The sequence below is a fragment of the Carassius auratus genome, unplaced genomic scaffold (assembly GCF_003368295.1).
Source record: "Carassius auratus strain Wakin unplaced genomic scaffold, ASM336829v1 scaf_tig00018938, whole genome shotgun sequence".
In the NCBI taxonomy this organism is placed as follows: Eukaryota; Metazoa; Chordata; class Actinopteri; order Cypriniformes; family Cyprinidae; genus Carassius; species Carassius auratus.
This window is the reverse complement of record NW_020524914.1, coordinates 1-15,935: the sequence shown is the minus strand read 5'-3', so window position 1 is coordinate 15,935 and position 15,935 is coordinate 1.

Genomic DNA, 15,935 nt, shown 5'->3' with positions numbered 1-15,935 from the left:
GATGAACAAAGGTTAAAATAAATTCTCTTAACTTCACCTGAACAATATGATCATCATCAGAAATATTAATACTTTTTTTTATTACAAACCTGATTCCAAAAAAAGTTGGGACACTGTACAAATTGTGAATAAAAACAGAATGCAATGATGTGGAAGTTTCAAATTTCAATATTTTATTCAGAATACAACATAGATGACATATCAAATGTTTAAACTGAGAAAATGTATAATTTTTAGGGGAAAATAAGTTAATTTTAAATTTCATGGCATCGATACATCTCAAAAAAGTTGGAACAAGTCCATGTTTACCACTGTGTGGCATCTTCTCTTCTTTTTATAACAGTCTGCAAACGTCTGGGGACTGAGGAGACAAGTTGCTCAAGTTTAGGAATAGGAATGTTGTCCCATTCTTGTCTAATACAGGCTTCTAGTTGCTCAACTGTCTTAGGTCTTCTTTGTCGCATCTTCCTCTTTGCCAAATGTTTTCTTCGGGTGAAAGATCTGGACTGCAGGCTGGCCATTTCAGTACCCAGATCCTTCTTCTACACAGCCATGATCTTGTAATTGATGCAGTATGTTGTCTGGCATTGTCTTGCTGGAAAATGCAAGGTCTTCCCTGAAAGAGACGATGTCTGGATGGGAGCATATGTTGTTCTAGAATTTGGATATATCTTTCAGCATTGATGGTGCCTTTCCAGATGTGTAAGCTGTCCATGCCACACACACTCATGCAACCCCAAACCATCAGAGATGTAGGCTTCTGAACTGAGCGCTGATAACAACTTGGGTTGTCCTTGTCCTCTTTAGTCCGGATCACATAAAGCCCCAGTTTTCCAAAAATAACTTCAAATTTTGATTAGTCTGACCACGGAACAGTTTTCCACTTTGCCACAGTCCATTTTAAATGAGCCTTGGCCCAGAGAAAACGCCTGCACTTCTGGATCTATAGAGTTTTCTCTGACAACAGTGACTGGCACGGTGGATTGTGTTCAATGACAATGTTTTCTGGAAGTATTCCTGAGCCCGTGTTGTGATCTCCATTACAGTATCATTCCTGTATGTGATGCAGTGCTGTCTAAGAGCTGAAGATCACGGGCATCCAGTATGGTTTTCCTGCCTTGACCCTTACACACAGAGATTGTTCCAGTCCTCCAGCTGTTCCTTTTCCGGCCTCTTATTGCTACCTGTCCCAACTTTTTTGGAATGTGTAGCTCTCATGAAATCCAAAATGAGCCAATATTTGGGATGACATTTCAAAATGTCTCACTTTCAACATTTATTATGTTATCTATATTCTATTGTGAATAAAATATAAGTTTATGAGATTTGTAAATTATTCCATTCCTTTTTTGCTCACAATTTGGACAGTGTCCCAACTTTTTTTTGGAATCGGGGTTGTAATTAAATAAAAATGCATATTTCTTTCTAATATTAATATATATTTTTTAGATGATACCAGGACAGGGTTAAATGATGTGACATACGCAGAAGTCAGAAGCAAAGTGAAGAAATCCAAAAGTAAAGGTGAAATGCTTTTTTTCCTAAAGTACAATATTTCCAGCATGTTCTGAACACTTTAATTGATCCTCTGTTCTGTATTAATATTAATATTTATACTGCAGGACCCAGTGATCTGGTTTATGCTCAGATTGATTTACAGGACAAAAAGAAGACCAAGGTCAAAGGTAGACACACAACAAACTGCATCTGAACACAATGATTCATCACATTTAAATCTTATAGAATCATTTTATCAGAAAAATAAACCCTTTACAATCATAAAGACTGAGAGAAACAATTCACTTGTTTAGAAACACAGAAGCACGCAACGTTCACATCTGTCTGTTTTCACTGGTTCTGCTTTCCTGAATTTAGATCAGAAATAAAATAGGTTTATAGTCAGAGAGTCAGATAACCAACCTCTTTCATGACAGCTGCTGGACTTACTAATATTCTGATTACAGATCATGTGAAAATGTTTAAACTAATAATATAGCCTACATTTGTTTTTGTTTTTCAAAACCTGCTAATAAAATTCAATAATTATTAAAATAATAACGATTGATTGTCATTCTGTTTACTGGAAATGATATTCACACTTATTAATCAATAAATCTGTGGTTTCTTTGAGGTCTGGTCCATCGCTGCGTGCTCATCTGATCAGTTTTTAGTGTTGTTCAGACGTCTGTTGATGTGTTTCAGGGAAGAGCAGTGAGTCTGGAGACACTTTGTACTCTGAACTGAAGCACAACACAGACAGAGGTGAGAGAAACACAAGACAAGCTTCAGCTTCACTATTACAGTCAAACCACACACCTGAAATATGTTTCTGCCACGCATCACTCTGATTCCTGAAGTCACGTGACTCATGGAGGACAATCATGTGTTTTATCATCATTTGTGTTCTTCAGGTGCTGATGCTGGTGATGAAACATATGTTTAACCTTTGAGGAAGAAGAATAAAACACGTAAGAATTATGTTACAATCGTACAATCATTTATACAATAACTGAAATTTTCAGTTTTTGTGATGATCAGAGGTTTATTGTGATCTTAAAACTGTAAATCTTCAACAGAATGAGCTCATGATTCAGATCATAATGCATCATCTTGTATCTGTTTTATCTGTTAAAGGTCTCTGAGTGCAGTGAAGACAACAGACGGCTAAAAGAGATTCACAGCAGCAGACACAGTGACGCTTGCATCGCTTCAGAAATGATAATGAGTGAACTGCTTACACACGTGCTTGATTCAGTTACTTTAGAAATACATATGCACTGTTATCTCTACACATATTACACAAGCTAAACAAATGTCTCTCTAGTATATTCATTAGTTAGATCCCCAGATTATTAAGATCCAGCCCCAGATGCTAGATCTCATCAGAAAATATCAGTTTGTCTCGTAACAGAACAACTCTTCAGTAAAGTTGGTTTTGTAAAGTCTAAAACACAAAACCTGTTCACAGAAGTCTGGTCTGGTGCCCAAAATACCCAAAACGGTATTAACAGTCTTCTATCAGAGAAGAAAGTGACTGAAGAAAAACCCAGAGAAGAGCAGAAGCAGCAGATGAAGTGATGATAAAGAAGCAGAGTTTATTGAAGAATATGATTTAATTCTCAGACTTCATCTGACCAGAACAAATTCAACAAGTTCTGTTACACCAAACTGATCCACAACAACATCCCACAAACCTTGAGTTTCCTTTCCCTCTGATCTCTGATTCATGAAGACAAACAGCCCTTAAAACCACACAGTCATGAGAATAAACACCACAAGAACAATATTATAAAACAAAAATATAATATACATGACTTATCAATTAATAAATCAATGGAATGGGTATTTAATGACTAGAATGATTATTATAAATGAGTAGATGATTAAACTGAATGATAAAATTATTAAATGATAAATCACTATATAAAAGAAAGAAAGTAAAGCACAACACAAATGTACGATTGCTTTCTCGAATCAAAACACACACAGTTTGATGATCCTCAGATTCTTCACAGATGATCTCTTATGTTCAACACAACTCTGGGAGAAACTGATCTGAAGTTATTATTATATTATTATATAATCACTGTGCTGCCAACAGAACCAACAGAATAATAAAGTGTTTGATTAATAATAGAGTCGATGTAAATACAGTGTGTTATAAAATTGTGCTATGATTTTGTCAAGACAATGAGACTTTTCTTGATTTCATGTACTTTCTCATATACTGCTTTTTACATTTATTCACTTTTTAAGACATTTCATGATGCGTTTTTCTTTTTTTTTTCTTTTTTTTGCTGCAGTTAATGAAGTGTGAGATTTAGATTTAATAAATATACACATGAAAACCAACTTTTCTGTTTTGTTTGCTGGACTTTTTCACATTTCTTAACTTTAAGAGTCATTTTAACCATAGATCAGAGTAGCAGAACTAAACACATCAGGCTTTCTGCTTTGAATGTTAAGAATGTTGAGTCTTAGATTGTTGTTTTTGTTATGAAAAAATAATAAATAAACAAGCATATTTTGGACAGTTCAGTGCATGTCAAAAGTGTTTTTCTGGTTCTTCTCTGATGCTGTAACTGAAATGACCTACATTCTGAGTATTAATGTACAAGTGCTTGTTCTGCTCTAGCTAAATCTTTTACAGAAAGATGGTTAGTTTTCACATGCTTTTAGCCACCATTTTGACCTCTTTTCTCTTCAGCTTTGTTTTTAGGACATCTTTAAGTTTTAATAGTCATGCAACTACTCTTTTTCCAAGTAATTCCACTGTGAGAATTGTTCAATAAATTTACTTATGGGACTCTCCATTATTGTTACAACATTTGCCTGTGTAACCTTTTTGACTTCCAGGCCATTCAGATTTTTGGAGAGAAACCCTTTGGTAACGTGTGGTCACTGGCTTTTATCTGTATAAAGGAAATCTGGACCATTAAACCACAGTTTTGATCTCAAGAATGCATCTACATGCATGCCTCTCGATGGTTTATCATCCGGATTGTTCTCTGAACTTACGTACTGTCATTGATCTTTATTTGTTAAATCTCTGATAACAGAAAGTCGGTTGGCAACGAATGTACAAAATCTTGTCTGATCACTGTTTATAGAAGTTTAAGACATCAATCCAAACCTGGCATGTACAATAACAATTAACATTACTGTCTATGATAATAGTTTGGTATAGTCATGACATGGTCTCCAATGTACACTCAGCTAGATCATTATTACTACTGCTCCCCGGGCACCGCAGCATAAATGATGCCTACTGCTCCGGCCGTGTGTGTGTGTGTGTGTGTGTGTGTGTGTGTGTGCACTTTAGATGGGTTAAATGCAGAGCACGAATTCTGAGTATGGGTCACTATAGCTGGCTGTATTTCACTTTCGCTTTCACTTTCATTGTGACGCATGAAGACTCAAACCTCATTGGTCACGTGATCACAGAAATTTATACAATCCTTGATACTGTCTTTCGAACCTGTCTGTTGTAATAGAGAAATACAGGCTTCAGAGCCTCAGTGTCAAACATCCGATCTCTAATAAAACTGGAAACATTCCTCAGTGTTGACAGTCAAAGTTAACCATAGTTACCGAGGCCGTAGTTAGTAAAAAAAAAAAAGACGCTATTTGCGCATTGCTAACTTTGGAAGCTGCTTGTAGTAGTTTATAGAGGCCTAATAAAGGTTGAGCTGATGGTTGTGTGGTAATTTGTGCAGCTCTTACTGTGTGAACAACAAAATAAAGAAGTTTGAGAACAATTACTGGAGACATTCTCTGTGAAACAGTCTTTTCAAGAACAAAAACAGATTTAACAACTTGCTTGCACTGAAAGAGCAGCTAAATATCTTACAATCAATCTCTTTTTCTTCCTGTTTTGTGTTTCTGTGTAGAGTTGTGTCTCCTCCCTCATCTCTTCTTGAACTGTGAAATGCAGGAAGTGTCTGATTTAGAGACGCATCACTGTTAAAACAGTCTGTTAATGTGTCAGTATGGGCTCCAGTGCACTGCCTCTCAGCATCTGTGAGTATTTCACTATATTCTACTCTATCTTCAGTTTTTCTGTTATTAACAGTGTTCAGCTGAAGATAAATCAATGATTGTGTGTAGGAGGCTCTATGAATTCTTTATCGTTCAGATTAATGTGATGATGTATTGATAGTGGATCAGATACAGAGTTTCAGAGAACATGTATTTATCTGAGCTGCTTGTGAAAGATGGAGGCTGTGTGGATTGTGCTTTTTCTTGGTTTTGTTTGGTTCAGTTCAATCAGATGTATTTGTGTTATTATGAGTTTGATATTGTATGATATTGTATCTTGTAATAGATTTTCCATCAGAGTTTGAGAACAGTGACCAAACACAAGTTACTATATAACTTGAAATTCTTTCTGGTCCTATTCTTGAAAATAAATTGTCCGCAACTTCTGTTTTCTGTTTTCATTTTGAACAACCTATTTATTATTTGTTAATATACTTAATATACATACTTGCCACTAAATTCACTTTCTGGCTCACTTTAACTGAACTGGGGTTGATTCATTTCAAATATATTTCATGTAAAAAATACTCTTTGTGTTCAAATTCTGTTCATGGCCTGCACTAACGACGCCAGAAAAGGACAGATTAATGTGCGAAAAACCCTTACTCTGCGTATCACTAACGTTACAGAATAGACTCAGGCTCACCACATAACCATAAAACTATATAAAACAGAACAACAGTCACTACCTTTAATAGCGCCTGTAACTGCCTATTAATATTTTAATTAAAGAGAACTTAGAGAATGTGGGCTGCTTTTGGTGCTTGAATTTGTGCTTCAATAAATGCTAGAAGTTACTATTTAAAAAAAAAAAAAAAAAAAAAAAAATATATATATATATATATATATATATATATATATCATAAATCATTTGTTTATCTTACCAAGCATGTGGTCCGAATTTTCCTGCCTTGCAGGGTCTAATTTTAATTTTAATAGACTGCATATATTTTCTTGCCTAGGATGTTGTGCTTGTGCTCCTGATCAACAATTATGTGGTTTGCAGTCGCTCAAACTGATCTGTCGAAATCAAAATGTGGATGGTGAAGGGAATCGCTTTTGGTAAACCCTGTCTGAGCAAAATCAGTAAGTTTTAGTTCAATTGCATAACATTAATTTGCATGTTTAGGAAAAAAATAAAATTCTTTCCAGTTCAAAATGACCTGAACACAACATGAGGGTTAAGTGGATGTCGTCAGTGTCAGACAGGAAGTGAGGCTGTTGTTTCTCGAACACTTTGACCTAATGTGGTTTTTACTTCTGTTAAAGTGAAGAATCTGTGGTGTGAAAAAAAAATCATCACAAATGTTAATATTAGAATCAGAAAGAGTTTTATTTCCAAGTATGTTTACACACACAAGGAATCTGTCTTGGTGTCAGGAGCTTCCACTACAGAAAGTAAAGACATAGTGCAGACATACATATAAAATTTAAGGTAATAAAAACAAACAGAGAACAGACTATAAATTATGAATAACAATATATGTTTGAGAAACACACAGCCTCACTTCCTGTCTGGCGCTCACAACATCGACTTAACCCTCATGTTGTGACAGGGCTTTAACAGGAGGCGAATAGCAGCTTAAACCACAGATCATCAAGATTCAATCCTCACATCACAAAAAAAAAAACACACTTTGCAACAATTATAGACTACGCTTGTTTTTGTGACACTCTTAATGCATTTTAATTCTTTACTTTAGATTTATTTGATTTAATCCATCTGATCGCACAGACGCCTCATGTACACACAAACAACATTCGTTCAAGTGTAACCTGACATTTCAGCAATCCATCATCAAACTGAAATGCAGTCCACCAAACATAAAAGTTACACTGTTTATTTTCAAAAGTTCAGTTAGTTGCTGAAGCCACACCCACCTAGCGCGACGACGTGTCGGCAGCGGCAATCCACCTGTCACTCTAGTGACCACGCCCTTAATTATGCAGAACTTTAAGGCTTAATATAATTTAAATGGATGAGTTAAAAAAAAAAAATCACCCCCCTCACAGTTGTCATGAAGGGTAAAATTAGCTATATACATGTAGAACAAAGCCATTCTCGTGGACCGTCATATGTAGCCATGCTTCAAGTCGAACGCACCCGATGACGGACTACGTGCTTGTGTTCATGTTGCAGAAGAAGTAGTCTTTACTGTCATCATATCCTGTTGTCCTTCATGTCATCTTTACAATGCACTGAGTTTGTGGTGGTTTGTTTCGTCAGGTAATCACGTAATTATAGACACAATTGAGAGATTAGTTTCCTCATAGCATTACAATGATTTGACCTGTTTGTGTGGGTCATGTATCTTCTTCACTCCTCTAGTAAAGTATTTGTCATTTTTAAAGTTTAAAATTAAATTATAAACTAAGAATGTGGGAGTTTTGGGGAAATTTACTTAATTTGGATGAACTCATATTTGGATTAATGTGATTGTTGTTTTATGAAATTGTAGATTAGTTGGATGCGTCCAGGCATTGTTTATGAGTATGAAAGTGTCTTGTCATTTAAATGAGAAAAGCGAGAAGTGAGAAGAAAAAAATGTTTATTTGTTGTTTTACAGAAGTTGCCAGCTGCTGCTTTGCTGTGGCTTTTATATTGGTTTCGGTATCGGGACGCTGGATTGTTACCTGCGCACTGTTGCTTTGAACGCCCTCTGTTAAGGATAATCTTCCAAACGTTTGTTTGATAACGTCACAGCTGTTTCACAATTGGCCAGATTCACCGTATGACAACGATCACATGTGTTTCGGGTTAGTCGAACCTTTTCAGTTCCAATAATGGCCACAAATCTGTGTTTTTAGAACGGTAAAAGCTCTTTTTACTGTAGTCACACTTTTGTATCGAGTCCCGTTTATCATACAACACTGAGAAAAGCATGTATGCCCCACTGTATTAGTATTTAAATAGTACATATGATTATGTTGAACTTTATTCTTGAAAAGATGGCGCTGCATTAAGCAGTTTCTGTTGCTCATGAAAACACTTCTGAAACGTCTGTGCATATGACAAATATTGCATTTAAATCACTTCATCTGTGATAAAAGTATGCAAACACCGTGTGCGCGGGAGCAGAAAGTGTCTGACTTGACTGCTCCGTTTTCAACTCTGCCCCCGACTGCAAGCGGCTACTTTCTGTGATCGATGTCTGTAGCCGAGCTTCAAGTCCAAGGTGTTGGGAATCGAGAGTCGATTCCAAAGGTTGGAGATAAAAGACTATTTTCAATTAAATATATATATATATATATATATATATATATATATATATATATATATATATATATATATACACTCACCTAAAGGATTATTAGGAACACCTGTTCAATGGTTGTTGGTGCCAGACGGGCCGGTCTGAGTATTTCACAATCTGCTCAGTTACTGGGATTTTCAGACACAACCATTTCTAGGGTTTACAAAGAATGGTGTGAAAAGGGAAAAACTTTTCTTATATATATATTAAACTTATATATATATTATAGCTTAGATGTAATAAAATGCAGAACGGTGCAAAAGGTTTTTTAAATGGAAACAGTGGTTTGTTGAACACCCTGTTCTAATGACACAAGAGTTAGAACTATAGCAGCTGAGGCTAAGGCCGTTCTTTATGTTCTTTCTCAAGAATTTCAGAGCCTGATGAAATCAGAATAAATATGTGTTTAACACTGCAAAATAGACTCAATGTTACGGTCACTGCCCTTGCCCTCCAGAATAAAAGAGAACAATCAAGTTACGGTGTAATAATAAAAACTCCATAATCATCGGGAAAAAGGAGGCGGGAACCAGCGGACAATCAAAATTAAACTTTAATAATTCAAAATAAACACAAAACAGCGCATCAGCCCCTCACAGACGACTGATCATACAAATAAAAAGCAAACACAACTAAAAGCCCAGGCCTGGTCCTCTCTCGTCCTTCACGGTCGTCGCTCCAGTTGTATATCCCTCCATCTCCTCCGTGGGACTCGAGACCGGTGGGTCGAGCAGGTGTCGCTCATCTCGAATCACTCCACCGGCCTCGCTCCTCGTTCCCACGGCCCTCGGCCCCGCACCACTCGTCACAGAAGGATTGTGGACATTTTTGTAATCCAACATTTTTGGTGAAGGATAATCCACTTATTTCCTTCGAGACTGTGTTAGGATCTATATGACCTTATTATTTTATTGTGAGTATTGGCTTATCATTACTGCTAAACAATGTTGTTGTGCCATGATATTGTACTATTCACTATTATATAATCAGAGGAGTATAGGGACATTTATGAAAGTGTCACTCCACAATACAACAGCAAAATATATAAATATTTATAGCATTTTTGTTACATTAATCAGTATTTAGCACACATTCCTAAGGAAATGATATGGACCAGAAGACACTGCAATTACTAAATGACATTTAGACAGATGAAAAGAAGTTCCAGATCTATACTTGTGCTCTTATTATTTCAGTTATTTTTCCTTTAATCTAAATAATCATGTGCAAACAATATACCTGCTCTTTGTGAATTTATTTTGATGTTAATAACATTGTGTGAGCGGTCTCTTTAATACCGTGTTGTTTATATGTTGCTGCTGATTGGACTGACATTTCTAACACACACCCACCAAACAAGAGAGAACTATCTCAAATCCCATTGTACACTGGAAACATGTTGTTCAACTCTGAAAACCTAGCAGAACGGTGTGCAGCGATTTGAGCTGGAACTTGCTCCCAGTCATTTTCAGTGATGGTTTCTTTTTTTTCTTTTTTTTTTTTTTTGTTAAATGTTATTTTTTTGGCCAATGATACTTTTATCAATCAATCAATCAATCACCTTTATTTATATAGTGCTTTAAACAAAATACATTGCGCCAAAGCACTGAACAACATTCATTTGGAAAACAGTGTCTCAATAATGCAAAATGATAGTTAAAGGCAGTTCATCATTGAATTCAGTTATGTCATCTCTGTTCAGTTGAAATAGTGTCTGTTTTAATTTGCAATCAAGTCAATGATATCGCTGTAGATGATAATTTAATGATTATTTTAGTGATTATTTAAACTGCATCTGAACAATCTACACAATAATCTAGGAACAGTGTGAATGAACACCAAAACATCTTAAGCAGCAAACTTTGCAAAAAACAGAATGTATGTCACTGCCAAACCTTTTGACCATGACTGTATACATACATAGATAAATATACATATATACATACATATTGTCATAGGTCGGTGGTGAGAGTTCACACAGGAAGATGAAGGGTAAACTGTCATTTTACAAAAGATCTAAACACAAGATTACAAATATTACAAAAATCTTCACAAAAGATTATGGAACATGGAGGTGGGCAGGAACACACATACATATAGAAAGAACCAACAACACTGAAGGAGAACTGAGGACTTATTGCTAAAAATCCACCCACTCATGGGGTGATGTCACATTAGCCACAGACTCCGCTCATGGATTTTAACAGACACTGTCGTTTTAACTCAGAGCTGCCCTGAGCAAATTTACAGTGAGATACAGTGAGATGTCCACCATTGCTGCACTGACGAGAATGTCTCCCAAGAGTTTTAGCTGTTCTGTAGCTGGATGTATGAATCCTCATAGCTCTCTCCTTACTTCCAAAAACTGAGCCGCTGAGGACAAGGTGCATTAGTTTTGTTTTCAGAGGAAATGCTCCCTCAATTCCACAAAAAATAAGTTTATGTCTGCGCCAATCATTTTACACCAGACTGCTTTTGTCAATGAGGGTCAGTATGAAGCAGGTTTTGCACAAAAGTTTCTCCATTGCCTTTCTGAAAGAGCTTCTTGAGACTCTGTAAGGCTAATGTTGCTAAAGCTACCATTGTTTGTCTGTTTTAACTGATGCTGCCTTCACGTACTCCAAGAATGATTGTAAATAGTAATGTGGGAGTTAAAACTGCATATGAAAGTTGGTATTATTCGAGCTCATAATCATAAGTGGAGCTTACAGAGTTTGTATGGCATCATGAGTTATTTTTATTGTGCCGTGCTCCTGTCTGTGTAATTCATAAAGTGCTTTTTTATGCACAGTGCAATCATATGACTGACTTGCATTTCCTGTAAAAATCTCAGGCCTGTACTAATAGCAGTGTTGGGGTAGTTACTCAAAATATGTAATTAGTTACTTCTGTTAATTGTAATGAGATTACTTTACTAGTTACTGCATTTGAAAAGTAACTTCACTACTTGTTACTTTAGATACATTTTAGATACGTGTAGATAGATGGACAAACATTATAGCCGTATCGTCAGTTAACCTTTCTGCATAGAGTTTATTGTATAAATATTGAACCATATGAAAGAACGATATCCCCATCTGCACAAAGAAATATGCCTCAAAAAACAGGATAAAGAAGGCTATGGTGGGCTCATTTTAAAATGGTGTCAACACACGTCTCAAAACACAGGCTTTGGGAAACATGAGAACAAAACTCTTCTCCTGAGAACAAAACCAGCTTTTTATTAGATTCATGGCAACAACAAAAAAGAAGCCCATATAAAGGAAATAGAAAAGTAAATTAATTAAACAGAAAATTCACGTCATCCCAAAAACCCTGACCCCGTTTTTCCCCTTAGCTCACTCTCCTCTGCCTCCTGGAGATGTGGCTTCCAGAGGCGGTAACATACCAAGTCACAAACTCTTCAACTTATTACAGAATTATTGTTTGCTGCAATTATCACAATGCACAAAATGAAAGTGCAACAAAAGTGCTACAGTGAAAACAGAAAGTGCAACAAAAAGTATATCTCATAAACTTTAAACTTTATCATTTTCAACTCATTTTTCTCTATATTCTTTGAAAAAACGATTGTATCACATAAGCAAAAGTCTTTCAAATCTTTTATCTGACAGCCCAGTCCTCCTTGGGGTCAGAACAATACTGTCCAGGCTGAAAAGCCTTTCGACCGGTGCACTTGACGGTGTTGGAGTGTTTTTTTTACTGCTTTGCAATTTCCTTAATCCTAGTCCATCAGATCCAGGCATTTTTAAGTCCTCCATGACTTCAGTCTCTGCAGGATCTGAACTGCTGGTCTCATCAGTGGCTCTTCAGGAATCAGGGCATGACACTCAGAAATTAGCATGGTTTTAACAGCATCTCTTCTCTTCTCATCTTTGAGCCAGCAGACCTTTAATTTGGGCATTGTGGCAGCAGCCATCAGAGCATCCTTAGTGTCCAAGACTGTCTTTGATTGCCTGTGATATTAAATAGTATGCTACATTAGACAAACATATATATATATATATAGTTCATTTAACAGCTTTTACAGCCTCATAAATTTGGGTTACAGAACATCAGCTATATTAAACTGCAGAACTATAGCCTACACTGCAAGCTATTATTTAAGGCGGCACTGATAAAAATTATTCTGTGGGGAAGTAAATACTACAGAGAGAAAAAAAAAAAAAAGTAATTTACATGAAAAAGTTCATCAGGCAAGAATACAAAAAATACTTTTAGTAAATTCTTCATTCAATGTTATTTTGTTTGAGTGAAATCGTTTGAAAAGAAAACTTCAACTAAATAGATATTAAGCCTTTTCCTAGCCAAGATAAAATTATTTATTTTCTTTGTTACTTTCATTTAACTTAGTTAAGTAGAGTTTACTTTTTCCTTCATGTTTTCTTCATGTGGGCCTGTGTTTACCTGTACAATAGCACCAGGCATGTCAGCTGTCATCTGGGAAAGGCAAGCATCCATCAACACAAGCAACTTTGACATGAGAATCTCGAAGGTTGGCAGGGGGGGTGCCGTAGTAGCAATCATCTTCTCCATGTAGTATATCTAATGCAGCAGCAAGAGGACTTAACACTGGCACAATATTCCTTCGGAACTGATACTGTCACTCTGTGATGCTCTTTACACTCCATCTAGAAAAATGGTGTTTAAATCTCTGATTGGGATTTCTGTGATGAGAGACAAGGCGTCATGAGTTGAGTTCCAGCGAGTAGCAAGTGGGTATGATGAGCTTTCTTTAAAATTAATTTACAGTTTAACACAGAATGTTTCAGAATTTGTCCAAGTTTTTAATGAATTAATCAAAGTGGGTTCATTGCACTTACATCTAATCATGATATGGACTAATATCTGTAAATATTAATTCTGAAAAGTCTATTTTAAATATGATCCTGCATGTTCTGTCTCTGTTAATGAATGGAGCAGAAGTGCGTCGTCGTTTATTACACACACTGAAGCGCGTGACACTCGCGGTGATTTCAGCGTCTGCTGTCTCACTAAATGAGGACATAAACACATGAACAACATCTCCAGAACTATTTTGATTCGAGTAAAACTAGCGTCACATCAAATACATGGAACTGTAAAGGTATTCACGGTAAGCCGTCAAAATAAAAGTCTTTAATTCAAAGATAAGAATTTGCCAGAAATGTATTAATATTGTTCAGCAGAATTTACATAGCCTACTACTATTACTACTAAAATGTTTTAAGAATAAATTAAGTTGTTTTTATGAATTTTAATAATTAGACATGCTGAAAAAGAACTTGGTAACAATAAAACATGGTGAAGAAAAAAATAAAACATTTCTTAGGGCCCTAAACATGTCATTTTTGTTAAACTTGTAATAGATTGTTGTTAAAATGCATATGTTATGATTTTAATTAATTAGACATGCTTTTTGATTAATACAATTAAATGTAACTATTAAAAAGGAGTTGAGAAAAATTGAAACAGAAAAAAAAAATGGAATCCAGGAAAATTTTAACGGAAAAAAAAAATTTGGAAAAAATTAACACATCCCCTACACATCCTCAACCTGGTCTGAAGACACTTTAGAGCGACTAGTTTTTGTCCAGAGAGCTGGCACACTTGGCGAGCACTTCTGTAAACTGCTTTACAGTCATTGTTACTGGTCAGTCGTTTCTCTCTAGAGCTTGAACTCTGTGACGTCACACTGGTGGATGAGAATACGCTCATGTGTTGTATGTTGTGAATCTCAGAGGTTGAAAGTGCTTCTCTGGCAGCAGTGAATCATCAGTGAATCGACTCTCGTATCGGTTCATGAGTCCTGTGACGTCATTGTGTGTGTTGATGTTAAATGATGGAGAATCTCCAGCATCAGTTCTCATGATGAGCTTCAAAAACAAAAAAACTTTCAGTTCAAACTCTAGACATGTTTCAGTGATCTGCATTGTGTTGAATGAAAGCTCATATCTGTGTTTCTTCTGTTTTTAGTGCTGATGTCCTTCATCCACGCTGGACTCACTCAAGGTACTGTGCTGTACTGCACTACATCTGATTTATTAAACTAATGTGAATTGTGTTGTAGTAGATTATTTGTCTTCATGAATCATATGAGGATCCTACATTTGTCTCTTTGCTGATGATTTCTGTCTATATTTTGTCACTCACCTTCTCCAATGTTCCTCATGCTGCTGCTGCTAAAAATAAAAAAGTAAGGAAGGAAGGTAGTGACCAGGGTTGGTGTTTGGAGACTCAGGAAAGTTTAGTCAATAACTCAAAAACTTTTTTTTTCTTTGTTTTGAGTTAATTAGCTGATTGGCATGTCATCAATATTCTCATTTGTTGAGATAATGAATTGATGCATTTTTGTTAAATGTGAGTCAAAATCATCAAAAGACTTAAACTACTTCAGTCTGTGTGAACTGAATTTATTTAATAAATGAGTTTCACAATTACTGAATTAAACTTTTTTCCATGACATTCTAATTTATTGAGATGCAACTGTATATAATTTGTACTTGGCTTTGGACAAAAACATCTGTTAAATAATTAAATGTAAATGCATGCTTTATTGAAACCTCTGACTGAAAACAGTCTCACCTACGGCCAGAACAAGAACTGTTCAATAATGTTTTAATAACTTTCTCATTTCACAAGAAATGAATAAAACATTTTACATTTATTTCAACTTTTATTATAACATATCTATTTTTAGTCAAATGGCATCACTATCAGCTACATTATGTCAGATTTTCAGTTCAGAGTTTGTTTTCTTTCTGTTCCCAAGATTCCTCCAGATCTTCACTGACTGTGACTCCAGACGAACAGTATTCACTGGAGAGACAGTCACTCTGAAAGTGTGAGATGGAAGACTGACAGAGACATGAGTTCGAGATATGAGTGGTATAAAGACAGTGTAAATTAAAAATGTCTGATCGTTACACCTGTAAACGGAGACACTCTCACTATAGAGGAGCTATACTGAGTCTGATCAGGATTATTACTCATGTTAGGGACGGAGAGATGGAGGATCAGTCTCATCACGATCAAACGCTGTTTATCTCTCTGTGAAGGGTGAGCTTGAATATTATTGTCCTCCTGAACTCTCTTTAGGTAACACTACAATAAAGATACATGAATAATAAATGTACTAACACTTGAATTAATACTTACTTCAAC